The sequence below is a fragment of the Callorhinus ursinus genome, unplaced genomic scaffold (genome assembly GCF_003265705.2).
Source record: "Callorhinus ursinus isolate GAN/ISIS: 27379988/994484 unplaced genomic scaffold, GSC_fseal_2.0 scaffold83, whole genome shotgun sequence".
Lineage (NCBI taxonomy): Eukaryota > Metazoa > Chordata > Mammalia > Carnivora > Otariidae > Callorhinus > Callorhinus ursinus.
In genome coordinates, this window is record NW_027397145.1 from 1,935,362 (window position 1) to 1,949,007 (window position 13,646).

General features: G+C 47.0%; 1 protein-coding gene and 1 pseudogene across 1 annotated transcript in view; both read right to left on the bottom strand.

Moving 5' to 3' along the window:
* CTNNA1 (catenin alpha 1) overlaps positions 1-13,646 on the bottom strand; it is a 317,040-nt gene that overhangs the window by 216,484 nt on the left and 86,910 nt on the right. The window lies entirely within an intron of this gene.
* On the bottom strand, positions 9,384-9,980 carry LOC141371651 (large ribosomal subunit protein uL11-like; annotated as a pseudogene).

Below are 13,646 nucleotides of genomic sequence, written 5' to 3' on the forward strand. Positions count from 1 at the left end.
GAAGTCTGAAGTGGTAGGAAGTCCAGAGTAGCATGTTGGGTGTGTTTTCCTTCTCACCAGGAAGTGGTATCAACTTCCGAGCCTCAGAAAGTGGGAACGCTGACACATAGTGAGAGGAAAATCAATTGAGAGTTACACGAGTAAAAAAGAATTTAATTTACTTGTTGGGTTTTTCTAAGAGATTGAAATCAAAAACATTCCACTCACCCACTTTAAATAGTAGAAATAGGAAGCAATACAGGAGGGCCAACTAAGATTACAGAGGAAGTGGGAGAACGGAAACAGAAAAGAAGAGGAAGGGAGAGATACAAAAACAACCCCCAGTTACCCAAATCCTTCAGAAGTAAAAACCTAATTTATGTAATGACAACTCTTTTTTTTTTTAAGATTTCATTTTTAGGGTGCCTGGATGGCTCAGCAGGTTAAGCGTCTGCCTTCATCTCAGGTCATGATCTCAGGGTCCTGGGATCGAGCCCTGCATCGGGCTCCCTGCACAGCAGGGGGTCTGCTTCTCCCTCTCCCTCTGCTGCTCCCCCTGTTTGGGCTCTCTCTCTCAAATAATAAATAAAATCGTAAAAAAAAAAAAAAACAGATTTCTTTTTAAGTAATCAGTACACCCAAGGTGGGGCCCGAACTCACAACCCGCAGATCAAGAGTCGCACACTACTGACTGAGCCAGCCAGGGGCCCCAACAATTCTTTTCTTTTAAGATTTTATTTATTTAGGGCACCTGGGTGGCTCAGTTGGTTAAGCAACTGCCTTCGGCTCGGGTCATGATCCTGGAGTCCCGGGATCGAGTCCCGCATCAGGCTCCCTGCTCGGCGAGGAACCTGCTTCTCCCTCTGGCCCTCCTCTCTCTCTCTCTCTCTCTCAAAATAAATAAATAAATCTTTAAAAAAAAAGATTTTATTTATTTACTTGTCAGAGAGAGAGAACACAAGCAGGGGGAGAAACAGGCTCCTTGTTGAGGAAAGAGCCCGATGTGGGACTCGATCCTAGGACCCTGGGATCATGACCTGAGTAGAAAGCAGACGCTTAACCGACTGAGCCACCCAGGCGTCCCCCAACAATTCTTTATATTTAGAGACAACAAACAAAACAAAAACAAAAAACTCCACATACAAATAGCCCTCTGGGTTAAGAAAAAAAAAAAGGATATACATTTTCAGAGTTTATTAAAATTGTTTAAATTCCTACCTAAAATGTGGGAGAAAAGCTACTTGTTGATTCGTTCAACAGGCATTTTGGGGGTGCTCCTGTCCCAGACCTTGAAATAGGTGCTGGGGAAGATCTGAGACCAGGATGTGGGCACAGTACCTGCCTACATGAGGCTTGCATTCTACCAAGTATTCCACTCTGATTTTCAATGACAGAACACCCTCTGCCTGCCTCCTCTAGAAAGAAAAGATCATCCATCTCATTCCACAGAGGCAAAGCTCCACATTTTGGCGACCACACTGTGGGCAGTCTATGTGCCGTCATTAAGGACTTGAGGGGCCTGTCACAGTTTCCCACGGCTAAGTGCCAGCGGAACTGCCTTTTGGCAAAGATCTCAAGGGGATGCTGACCTCACATGCTGGATTCCCTAGGATATTACTGATGTCAATCATTTTGAGCCTATGTGTCCCTGAGCTCCTCAGCTGTCACCTGGCCATCACCAGACCTCCCTTCAGGTGCCACAAGAGTCGCCGGTCTGGTCTCCCTGGTCCCAGCCTTCCTTCTGTCTGTGCCCCACACAGTAGCCACAGCTGTCCTGGTCAGACCTAGGACAAAACTTGCCTCCTCTCTGCTCCAACCCTGCACTGGCTTCCTGTTCACGCAGAAGATGATCTGAAGCCTCTACAAGGGTGTCCGGGCTTCCTGTTCTATTTCTCCAACCTCCTCTTCTGCTCACGCAGCTCCAGCCCCACGCACACCCCCCACACAATCCCACAGTAGTCTTTGCACTCCCTGCCTGGAGTGCTGCCTCCGCCACCCCCCAAATTCACATCACTCACTCCCTCACCTTTTCAGGGCTTCACTCAATTGTCGCCTTCTCATGGAGGCCCTAGTTAAAATTACGAATCCCTCTGCCCTCCACACTGCCTAGCCTCTTTCCTGGCTGTATTTCCCCCCCCGACCCCCCCACCCCCCCATGGCTCTTATCACTCTCTAACTAGCTAGTTGCATATTTCATTCGTGTGTATTGTTTATTGTCTGTCTTTCCCCCACAGAATAAAAGCCCTAGGAGAGCCAGGATTTGGGTCTGTTTTGTTCATTGCTGTATCCTCAATCCCTTGAAGTCTAACCACCAAATGAGGCACTCAGAAAGTATTTGTTCGAAGTCTTTTAGTTTGAATTGACTTAGTTTTATGGCAAACGTGGTTGCATTCTTCTCATTTTTATCATTTTACAGAGGACCAGTGAAAACTGCACTGGAGTTTTAGCCTGGTCCTCACGCTCAGGATTGGGAAGCCCAGGCCCAGAAGTTGTAAGTCGCTGGAGACCACCCATGGCCCTGAGCTCCCACACCAAGCCCAGATGAGGTGGGCCCTCCTTGACATGCAGCTCACACTGGCTAGGTGTCTGAACGGCAAATGTCAGAGCCTCCTTCTAAACGCAGGCAGATTTACTTTGCAGACGGTGAGAATGCATTTTAATTTGTTGATGTGAAATCTTAATTGAACTAAACTGCTAGAGGTAGTCTCTGTTCTCTGTCATAGTCTTAATTTAGTTGGCAAAACAAGATATCATCAGAGGAAAATCACAGCAAAGACGCTGTGCCCAGAGGGTTTGGGGAACCCCCTTGTGTGTCTGGAGGTGGGCTGCTGTGTGGCTGGCACAGGCATGGACCCCTCCCACCCAACTCAGAGTGCCAACTCGGCTTTCCAGGGACGCTCAGGGGACATCGCATGGGCTCAGACACATGGGCCCTCCAAAGGCAGCCAGACTAAGTACTGCTCCGCCCCTCTGCTTCATGTTCTGTTTTTAGTGTTAGAGCAAGAAGCGATGGGGACTTTCTTACCTGGAGGTACAGAAGGGTGGGAGGCACCAGCTCTAGAACTCATCTGCTATGGGACTATAAGCAGGTCACTTCCCCATCTGGGCCATGGTTTCTTCATCTGTGCAGTAAGGAGGTTGGAATTCATGTCCCTAAAAGGCTTCCATCACCCACATGCCATGTAGGACTCTCTCTGGACCCTCAGGCCTGTGTCAGCATCCAGCCCACGGCTCCTGATGTTTGCCCACCAAATCCCTGCTGAGCTCTTGGCCATGGCATATGTGCCCAACAATGGCCCTGCTGCCTCCTACAGGGGGTCAGGCTGAAGGCCTTTCACTAATGTAGCCTCATCCCTGACCCACTGAACCTCAGGCTGCCATTCTAGTTAGGCCCCTGGGAGGAGGCCTTAAGAAGCATTTTCTTGGGGGCAGATGCCCACTCCTTCCCTTTCCCAGACCTCCACCCCCAGGGGCCTCCTATACATGCTACTTGTCCCACTCTGGTGGCTTCTGTCTACTCGGTCTGTCCACATCTGGAGAAGCTCCCACTGGGGCATTGCTCCAAGCTCACCCTCATGGTAGCGAATGAACAGGCAGAGGCAAATCACCTCTGGCCATGGGCAGGAATCAGCCCCCTGCACAGTCCGGCTCAGAATCCCGCAATATCTTGTTCTGGCGATAGTCCCTGCCTGGAAGTTCCGAGGGAAGTGACTCAGGCCTGAGTGTCTCCCTCTGTAGTGCTACTGAAGAAGGGCTGGAGACAGCTCCCTTGGGGGTCAGAGTCCTGGGGTGGCAGGTCCACATTCCAGTGGCTCACTGACCGGAACAGGGGCCTTGCACGTCCTGGTACCTGCATGGAGTCACAGGTTGTTCTTATGTTGAGAATCAGGTGCCAGGAGGCTTAGCAAAGAGGCAATGTCATGTAGAAGGAAGATCACAGCTTTGCGGCAGAAAGCACCTGGCAAGTCCCTTCTCCTTGCTGCATCTGTTTCTTCATCTGCAAGGTGGGGAAAACAATACCTGCCTCAGGGTAGTATTGTAAGAACTAGAGGCTGTCACACTTCTAGAGTGCCAAGCACCGTGCCCTATCCAGACACTGCACTCCCCAATAGCAGGTAAGGAGCTATTATTATTAAAGTCCTAGAACAGTGCTTGGTATCCAGAATGTGCTCAGTAAATGCAATTGTGATCATCATCTCCCAGAGGACATGCAGAGCTGCAGAGCTCCTTTCAACTCTTTGGGGATAGCAACAAGCTGCAGATCACACAGACACATCCCTGAGGTTCCTCTCTCTCTCCATTCTTCCATCTTGCTCTGCTTCCCCCTCAGTCTACAAGGAGACAAGGGTCAGGGAAACTCGGATAGCCGGCTGGTGGGGGGAAGACATTTGGTAGGTAGGGAGCTCTGCCTCCCTCTGCCCCCACAGGAAAGAAAGTTTGAGAATGCAAAAAATAAAAAAGAAATTTTTTTAAATTTAAAAATAAAAAAAAAAACAGCACAAAGTTTGAGGATGCTCATCTAAAGCTAGCAGGGCTTCTTGCACAGGAAGGGCCTAGACATACGAGCAACCTTCCTTGGGGTGGGATCCTTTACAGAGACTGGGCCTAGCCTTTGATTAGGTAGGACTCTTTCCACTGAAACCATCAGAAATCCCTCTCAAATTCTTTTTTTTAAAAAAAGATTTATTTATTTATTTATTTATTTATTTATTTATTTATTTGAAAGAGAGAGAATGAGAGAGAGAGAGAGAGAGAGCACATGAGAGGGGGGAGGGTCAGAGGGAGAAGCAGACTCCCTGCCGAGCAGGGAGCCCAATGCGGGACTCGATCCAGGAACTCCAGGATCATGACCTGAGCCGAAGGCAGTCGCTTAACCAACTGAGCCACTCAGGCGCCCTCTCTCAAATTCTTAAGCAAAAATTGAATGCTTTGACTCATAGACTTGGGAGGATTCTAATCAAAGGGTCAAAGGAAGCTGGGAACCAAGGCCACAGGGATTGGAACCAGGAACATGCTTTCCCATGAAGGGAAGAAAATTTGGTGGTATGGTAGAAGCTAGGCCCAATTTATGTTCGCAGATCAGGAAACGTCAGTTATGAACAGATGTGTGGATGGGGCAGCTTCAGGCAGAGATAATGTAATACTCAGTACAAAGGTCCCAAGTTAGGAATGAGCTTGTTCAAGGATGAGAAGGAAGCCAGTATGGGTGGAGAGCAGTGAGTCAGGAAAAGAAGAAGAGATGACGACCAAGAAAGAGGCGCGGCCAGATCATGAAGGATCTTGGAGGCCAAGAGATGGAATTTTTATGCATTCAAAGGATTGTGGAGAGCCTTTGGAGGGTTTTAAACAACAGAGGCGGGTGGTCTAACTTATGTTTTAAAAAGAACACTCCAGTCATCTCTAGAAGCAATGGGAACAAAAGCAAAAATGAACTATCAAGATAAAAAATCTTCTGCACAGCTAAAGAAACAATCAACAAAACTAAAAGGCAACCTATAGAATGGGAGAAGATATTTGCAAATGACATGTGTGATAAAGGGTTAGTATCTAAAATCTACCAAGAACTTATCAAACTCAACACCCAAAAACCAAATAATCCAGTTAAGAAATGGGCAGAAGACATGAACAGATCTTTATCCAAAGAAGACAGACAAATTTGCTAAGAGACACAAGAAAAGATATTCAACATCACTCAACATCAGGGAAATACAAATCATAACCATGATGGGGTAATACCATGATGAGATAGTACACCTGTCAGAATGGCTAAAATTAACAAGTCAGGAAACAGATGTTGGGGACGATGTGGAGAAAGGGGAACCCTCTTACACTGTTGGCGGGAATGCAAATGGTGCAGCCAGTCTGGAAAATAGTATGGAGCTTCCTCAAAAAGTTAAAAATAGAACTACCCTACAATCTAGCAATTGCACTACTAGGTATTTACCCAAATGATACAAACATAGTGATTGGAAGGAGCACATGCACCCCAATGTTTATAGTAGCAATGTCCACAATAGCCAAAGTATGGAAAGAGCCCAAATGTCCATCAACTGATGAATGGATAAAGAAGATATGATACACACACACACACACACACACACACACACACACACACACACACAGAGGAATATTACCTAGCCATCAAAAATAATGATATCTTGCCATTTGCAAAGAAGTGGATGGAGCTAGAATGTATCAGGCTAAGTGAAACAAGTCAATCAGAGAAAGACAAATACCGTATGATTTCACTCATAAGTGGAATTTAAGAAACAAAACAGATGAACATATGGGGGGGAAGGAGAGAGGGGAAACAAACCATAAGAAACTTAATGATAGAGAAAAAACTGAGGGTTGACAGAGGGAGGTGGGGGGATGGGCTAGATGGGGGATGGGCATTAAGGAGGGCACTTGTTGTGATGAGCACTGGGTATTGTATGTAAGTGATGAATCACTAAATTCTACTCCTGAAACCAATATTACACTATATGTTAACTAACTAGAATTTAAATTTAAAAACTTGAAACAAACAAAAAAGAACACTCTGGTTACTATACGGAAAAGAGGCCAGGGGTCAGGGTGGAAGGAAGGTTTGGGGGAAAGGCTAAGGGAGGAGCAGGTTTGGGCATGGGTGGGGAAAAGAGTTCTGTTCTGATCATGTTAAAGTTGAGATGATTAGATTGTAGTAGTTTGCTAGGGCTGCTGTAATAAATGACCACAAAGTGGGTGGTTTAAAACAATAGAAATGTATCCTCTCCCAGATCTGGAGGCCAGAAGTGTGAAACCAAGGTGTTAGTAGGGTTGGCTCCTTCTGGGTGCCCTGAGGAAGAATATGTTCCATGTCTCTGTCCTAGATTCTGGCAGTTGCCAGCAAGCCTTGGCTTATGGACACAGTATTCCAATATTTACCTCTGTCTTCATATGGCAATCTCCCTGTATGTCTCTTGTCTCTATGTCTTCTCCTCTTCTTTTTTTTTTTTTTTAAAGATTTTATTTAGGGTGCCTGGGTGGCTCAGATGGTTAAGCATCTGCCTTCGGCTCGGGTCATGATCCCAGGGTCCTGATGGGATCGAGCCGCACATCAGGCTCCTTGCTCGGCGGGAAGCCTGCTTCTCCCTCTCCCTCCACTTGCCGATCCCCCTGCTTGTGCTCTCTCTCTCTGTCAAATAAATAAAATCTTTAAAAAAAAAAAGATTTTATTTGTTTATTTAATTGATAGAGAGAGAGACAGCGAGAGAGGGAACACAAGCAGGGGGAGGGTCAGAGGGAGAAGCAGGCTTCCTGCCCAGCAGGGAGCCCGATGCGGGGCTCGATCCCAGGACCCTGAGATCATGACCTGAGCTGAAGGCAGTCACTTAACCAACTGAGCCACCCAGACGCCCCTGTCTTCTCCTCTTCTTATAAGGATACCAGTCATACTGAGTTTAGAGCTACCCTAATCCATTATGACTTCATCTTAACTTGACTGTATCTGCAAAGACCTGATTTTCAAATAAGGTCATATTCACAGGTATAAGAGGTTAGGACTTCCTCATATCATTTTGAGACACATCATTCAACCTATAATAGACATCAAAGGGGATGTTAAGTGGGCTGATAGGATTACGAGACTGAAGTTCAGATGAGAGGTCCACTTTGGAGATATTAATTTAGCAGTCACAGAAAAACAACCTAAGGACTAACTGTAGAGAGAGAATAGAAGGAGTATTGGTTGAACCCTGGGACTGTCCAATATTTAGTGGTTTGTGGAAGAGAAGGAGCCAGCATAGAAAACCAGGAGAGGGCGCCTGGGTGGCTCAGATGGTTAAGCGTCTGCCTTTGGCTCAGGTCACGATCCCAGAGTCCTGGGATCGAGTCCCACATCGGGCTCCCTGCTCCTTGGGAGCCTGCTTCTCCCTCTGCCTCTCTGTCTCTCATGAATAAATAAATAAAATCTTTAAAAAAAAAAAAAAAAAGAAAGAAAGAAAACCAGGAGAATATGGTGTCCGAGAAACCAAGAGGAGAGAAGTTTCAAGATAGAAGTAGCAGTCAATCTTGTTGGGAAGTGGCTCTTAGACTGGGCAGTATGCAGAGCAGTGGTGATGTCAACATGATTAATTTCAGGGGCATGGTGGGGATGGAAGCCCGCCCGGAGGGGCTGACGGGAGGAGGTGAGGGAGAAAGTCAGGCAGCAGCTATATACAACTCTTTCAAGAAGTTTTGCCATGAAGCATAGTAGAAAAATCAGGTGACAATAGAGGGAAATGTGGGATAAATAGGAGGGTTGTTTATTTATGTTTTAAGCTGGAATTTATTAGAGAATATTTGCATGCCACTGAGAATGTTCTAGCATAGCAGTTGGCCATTGGTGGAAGCAGAGACACTTGACCCACTGTATAAAAAGGGAAGGCAAATCATGGAGTGCACGTACAGGGAGACAAGCAGGACTGGTACCAGAAAAATGAGGAAGCGCTTGTGCTGTTGCTTCTGTTTTCTCTACGAGGCATGAAGCAAAGTCATCAGCTGAAAGTGAGGGATGAAGACAGCGAAAGATCTTTGAAGAGACAGCAGAAGTTATGAAGTAGAAGTTTTGAAGGGCAGGAAAGTGAACCTATCAGAGGAATATGGGAGGATTACAGAACAGTGAGTGTCCTCTTGAGATTTTCCATTCACAAGTGGGACTCTTTTTAGACACCTTTCTTCTGGGTCTGCACCTCCTTTCAGGAAAGGGTTATTTTTTTTTTTGCTTTTTGTTTTTTAAGATTTTATTTATTTACTTGAGAGAGAGTGAGAGAGAAAACAAGAAGGGCGGGCCAAGGGAGAGAGAGGAGAGGGAGAAACAGACACCCCCCTGAGCAGGGAGCACAACTTGGGCTCGATCCCAGGACCCCAAGATCATGACCTGAGCCGAAGACAGGCCCCTAACCGACTGAGTCCCCCAGGTGCCCCAGGGAAGGGTCCTGATTGGCCCTATTCAGGGCATATGCCTATCTCTAGTCCAGTCACTGGATCCAGAGAATGAGATCCTAGGAGTGGGCAGACCTGGGTCACCTGCCTACCCCTGGGACTAGAGGGGCTGCTGTTATCACCGGCAGCCCCTGCAGAAGCACATGGAGTCGGGGGGTGAGGCAGAAAACAAGCAACAACTGTGCACTGTCCCCTACTGCTGTCCCAGGGCTGTCCTGAGACCCAATGAGGCAGGTTCTATAAAGCTGCACTGTGAGCTACATAGCCCTACACAAGGTAAGGGGTTATTACAGGAGCGCTTAATAAATGATGGATGTGTTTATTTATTTGTTCACTCAGTAAACAGACCCTACCTTTGGGCTAGGATTGTGAAGGAGAGGAGACAAATCATGAATACGATGCGATCTGCCCCATGGAGCTTGCAGTTTAGTAAAGCTGTATTGGTCTTTTTTTTTTTTTTTTGGTTGTCAAATGATCCTTTATTGAAACATTTTCCTTTGTAGTTAACTAGCCGGGCACTCCAGCACACCACTGTTGATGTCATCTATGATGTCATGAGGGTGGCGGCCGTCTACATTGCAGTCCACAGACTGGGCAGTTCCCAGGATCTCTTTAATGGTTCCAGAGAGTTCTCTGGCTAAAGATCGGTGTCACATCTGTCGGGCAATATTGACAATCTCGTCAAAAGTGATATTTCCACTGTGCTTAATGTTTTTCTGCTTCTTTCTGTCTCTTGGTGGTTCCTTGAGGGCTCTGATAATCAGGGCAGAGGCAGAAGGTACCACTTCAATCTGGGCCTGTCTGTTCTGAATGGTCAGTTTCACTGTAATCCTTAGACCCTTCCAATCACTGGTTGCCTTGGCGATGTCATTACCAACCTTTTTTGGAGACAGACCCAGACGGCCGATCTTCGGGGCCAGGGCAGACATGGCACCGACTTCACCACCGGTGCACCTCAGGTACACGACTTTGATCTCGTTGGGGTCGAACTTAGGCGGCATGGCGGAGGTGGCTGGTGTCAGATGAACCCGGATTCGGGACGACCGAAGAAAGTTGCACCTTTGCTTCCCCGAGCCGAAAGCCAAAAAGTGTATTGGTCATTTTTTGACAGGTTATGCTTTGATAAGAAACAACCCCCAAATCTTTGAGGTTTATAACAGCAATGGCTTATTTCTTGTTCATCAGCTTCAGGTGAGCTTTGGCTCAGCTCTAAGAGCTTTCTTCACTCTAGGATAGGATGTGCCATTCTGTGGCAGAGGGTAAAGAGGATTCTGCAGTGACTCCTAAAGCTTCTGCTCTCATCACTTCCATTAGCATTTGATTGGCCAAAGCAAGTCACATGACCAAACCCGATACCCACAAGGTAATGAAGTATCCTGCTTCCATGGGGAGGAATTGAAAGTTACACAGCAGTATGTGGTGATTCATCGTGCTTTTATAGGGAGTAGGACTAAATAATTGGGGGAGATAATATAATCATCAAAAAAGGGCGGAAGCACATAAATGCTCAGCATACAATAGAAAGTAATCAGAGTCCTTGATCCAAGGCATAAGGAATTCAAAGGGGAGAGATCAGAGAAGGTTTCTTGGAGGAAGTGGCTTTGGGGCTGTCTTGAATGATACCAAAGGATCTAGATGGGTATAGAAGACAGGGCATTCTAGCAGACAGGGCCTGAGAGAGACACAGAAGAGGGAAAGTGGGAAACTTACACAAGGAATGGTGAATGGTTTAGTTAGCCTAAAGCAGAGGAACTGGGAGCAAAGAATGGAAAGACGGCAAAGTGGGTATGTCTGCCAGCCTCCAGGAACATACAGAGGCTCTCGTCCCTCCCCATTCCAGCTGCCCAGCCAGGGGTTCCTGGACTGCAGAAGGGCCTGCAAGTCCTAGTAAATGAGTCCAGGGCCGGCCAGGCTTTGCCTAGACTCTTCTGCCCTTCTTGGCTTGGTCAAACCCAGGTCCTAGCCCAGACTCAGCTTCTCTCAATGTCTCTTTCAAAATTTTGTTGGAAATCGTACTCCCAACGTTCTTATAAAGGTTTCTCTAGGGCGTCCTGGGTGGCTTAGTCGTTAAGTGTCTGCCTTCGGCTCAGGTCATGATCCCAGGGTCCTGGGATAGAGCCCCACACTGGGCTCCCTGCTCCGCAGGAAGCCTGCTTTCCCTCTCCCACTCCCCCTGCTTGTGTTCCCTCTCTCGCTGTGTCTCTCTCTGTCAAATAAATAAATAAAATCTTAAAAAAAAAAAAAGGTTTTTCTGTCGTCTGTTTGTTTCCTCTGCCTGAATCAGCTAGCCTAGTATCCAAAGGATACCCCCAAACTAGGAGATTGTAAAACAAAAAAGAGGTCTCCCCAGAGGCAGGGAGATGCACAAGATGACCTGGTGGAAGGCCCAACCTTGCAAAGAAATCTTCATCGTGCTGGCTACTCTATTCCACAGCAGCAGTAAAGTGAGCTTTTGTTTTGTTTTGTATAGAGTAAGGTCCCAGGATTTATTTTGTTCATAATGTCATAAAAGAAAAATATAATGGCTCTTTATAGTTGCATTACAGTATGTATTTCATTGTGTTTTGGATTCAGCTTATTATTACAGCAGTGATTTTGGGTAAACAATTATGTAACAGAAACTTTCTGCTGCTTATTATTTGGTAAGAATGCGATGATCAGTAAAATTAATTTATAACAGTCTCACCTGTGTTTTCTTCATAGTTATCAAATGCAGTACACAGATGGAAGAGCTTTCTGAGAGGGGGTCCTGGCTTATTGGAATTAATGAGCTATCTACATTGTGGGCATGTGGTCTAATTGATACTGGCCCTGGGCAGGTTGGCACTTTTAATCATTAATGCCCTGCAGCCTGCTAGAAGCATGGAAAGAAACAGGCTGACTAGAAGACAGGGACAAAGCCACAGGGAGGCCTCCTATTGCCCAGGAGGGGCCTGCCTGAAGGCACAAGTGGAGCTCAGGGCCCTGTTGCTGGGCACAAACCTTGGTGGTCCTGCCTCAAGGGAGGCAGGTCGACCTCTTGGTTGGGTAGCCTCCAAAATCAAACATCTCAGGACGTGCCAGGGCCTATCTCAGGCCTGACAGAGGCTTGCATATCACTCATTCCATCATTCATTCACTCAAGAATATGTATTAAGTATCAACTCTGTGCCAGGCACTGGATATAGTAATAAACAAGAGAGACAAGCTCTCTGCTCTTTCAGTCTCATGTTAGTCTGGGAACAGACAAGAAACAAACTAGGGAATAAATCAGGAAGATCAGGTCAGCTAGTCATAAGTGCTGTGGAGACAATAAAAGGGTGACATGGTAAGAGTGCTCAGGTGAGGGGTAAGCTCTCTCTGGGTTCAAGTAAGAGAAGGCTGCTCGGCAAAGCTGACATTTATGCTGAGACTGGAGCCATGGGAAGGAGCCAGCTTTGCGAAGTGCTGGAGGAAAAGCTTTCTGAGCATTGGGAACAACAGGTGCAAAGGCCCCAAGGCAGGAAAAGGCTGCAATTGTATGAGGAACAGAAAGGAGACAAGAGTGGCTGAAGCAGAGTGAGCATGAGGGGGAATGATCGGAGGTGAGGTTGGAGAGTTGAATAAAGCTCAGATTATGTGAAGTTCTGCAAAGCCAAGTGGAGTAGTCACTAGACATGCAGGAAAAATCAGGAATCGCTCTAGATATTTCCAATAGGAGGGATCTAACTTGCAGAGTTGGTAACAAACATGTTGGCAGGGCTGGAGGAGCAAGAAGAGGGAGAGGAGGCTATCCAAAGCCTCGTGGCTGCAGGACATCACACCATCAGCTCCAGGGCCAGAAGAGCAGAATGAGAGATGATGACAACTGTTGTTGAAAATCGTTGCGCCAGGGAGGCGGCTACGTAGGAACAGAACTGCCTGAGCTCAAGCTTTGTTACTAGGTGCAGGGAGATGGTGTATGCAAAATACTCAGCATGGTGCTCAGCACTGAGTAAGGTCTCCATAAAGGTGAGCCACACTGAAAGGACAACCGCCATTATGCAGGAGACACCCAGCCTGTTGGACGAGACATAGGAGGACCTAGCACTTGGAAAGATGGGAACCAAGGGTCTTAGGACAGCTCACTGTAGACAAATTGATAGAATCAGAGAATCGCCATTTCCAGGATGCTCCCACGCAGACCTTTGCTGTGCTCTGCTTCTGTGGGCTCTGCTTGGGCCTCAGTGGGAAATCAGAGCATACAGAGCGTGATGGAGGTGGAAGGTGGAGGAGTTAGGTGCCAGAGTAGATAACGAGCATTGTTCCAGTTACCTATTGCTGGGCAGCCAAAAGCCTAGACCTTAAAACAGTCTTTTTTTTTTTTTTAAGATTTTATTTATTTATTTGACAGAGAGAGACACAGCGAGAGAGGGAACACAAGCAGGGGGAGTGGGAGAGGGAGAAGCAGGCTTCCCGCCGAGCAGGGAGCCTGATGCGGGGCTCGATCCTAGGACCCTGGGATCATGACCTGAGCCGAAGGCAGACGCTTAATGACTGAGCCACCCAGGCGCCCCAACAGTCATTTTTTTTTTATGTTTATGAGTCTCTGGATCAAAAATTTGGATGGGGGACAGTGGGAAATGGCTTGTTTCTGTTCCTCAGTGTCTGAGGCCTCGGCTGCTAAGATTAAAAGGAGGTGGGTCTCAACAGCTGGGGGATGGAATCTCCAAAGGCTCGGTCACTCACATGTCTGGTGCCTGGGCTGCGTTGGCTTGAAGATTAGG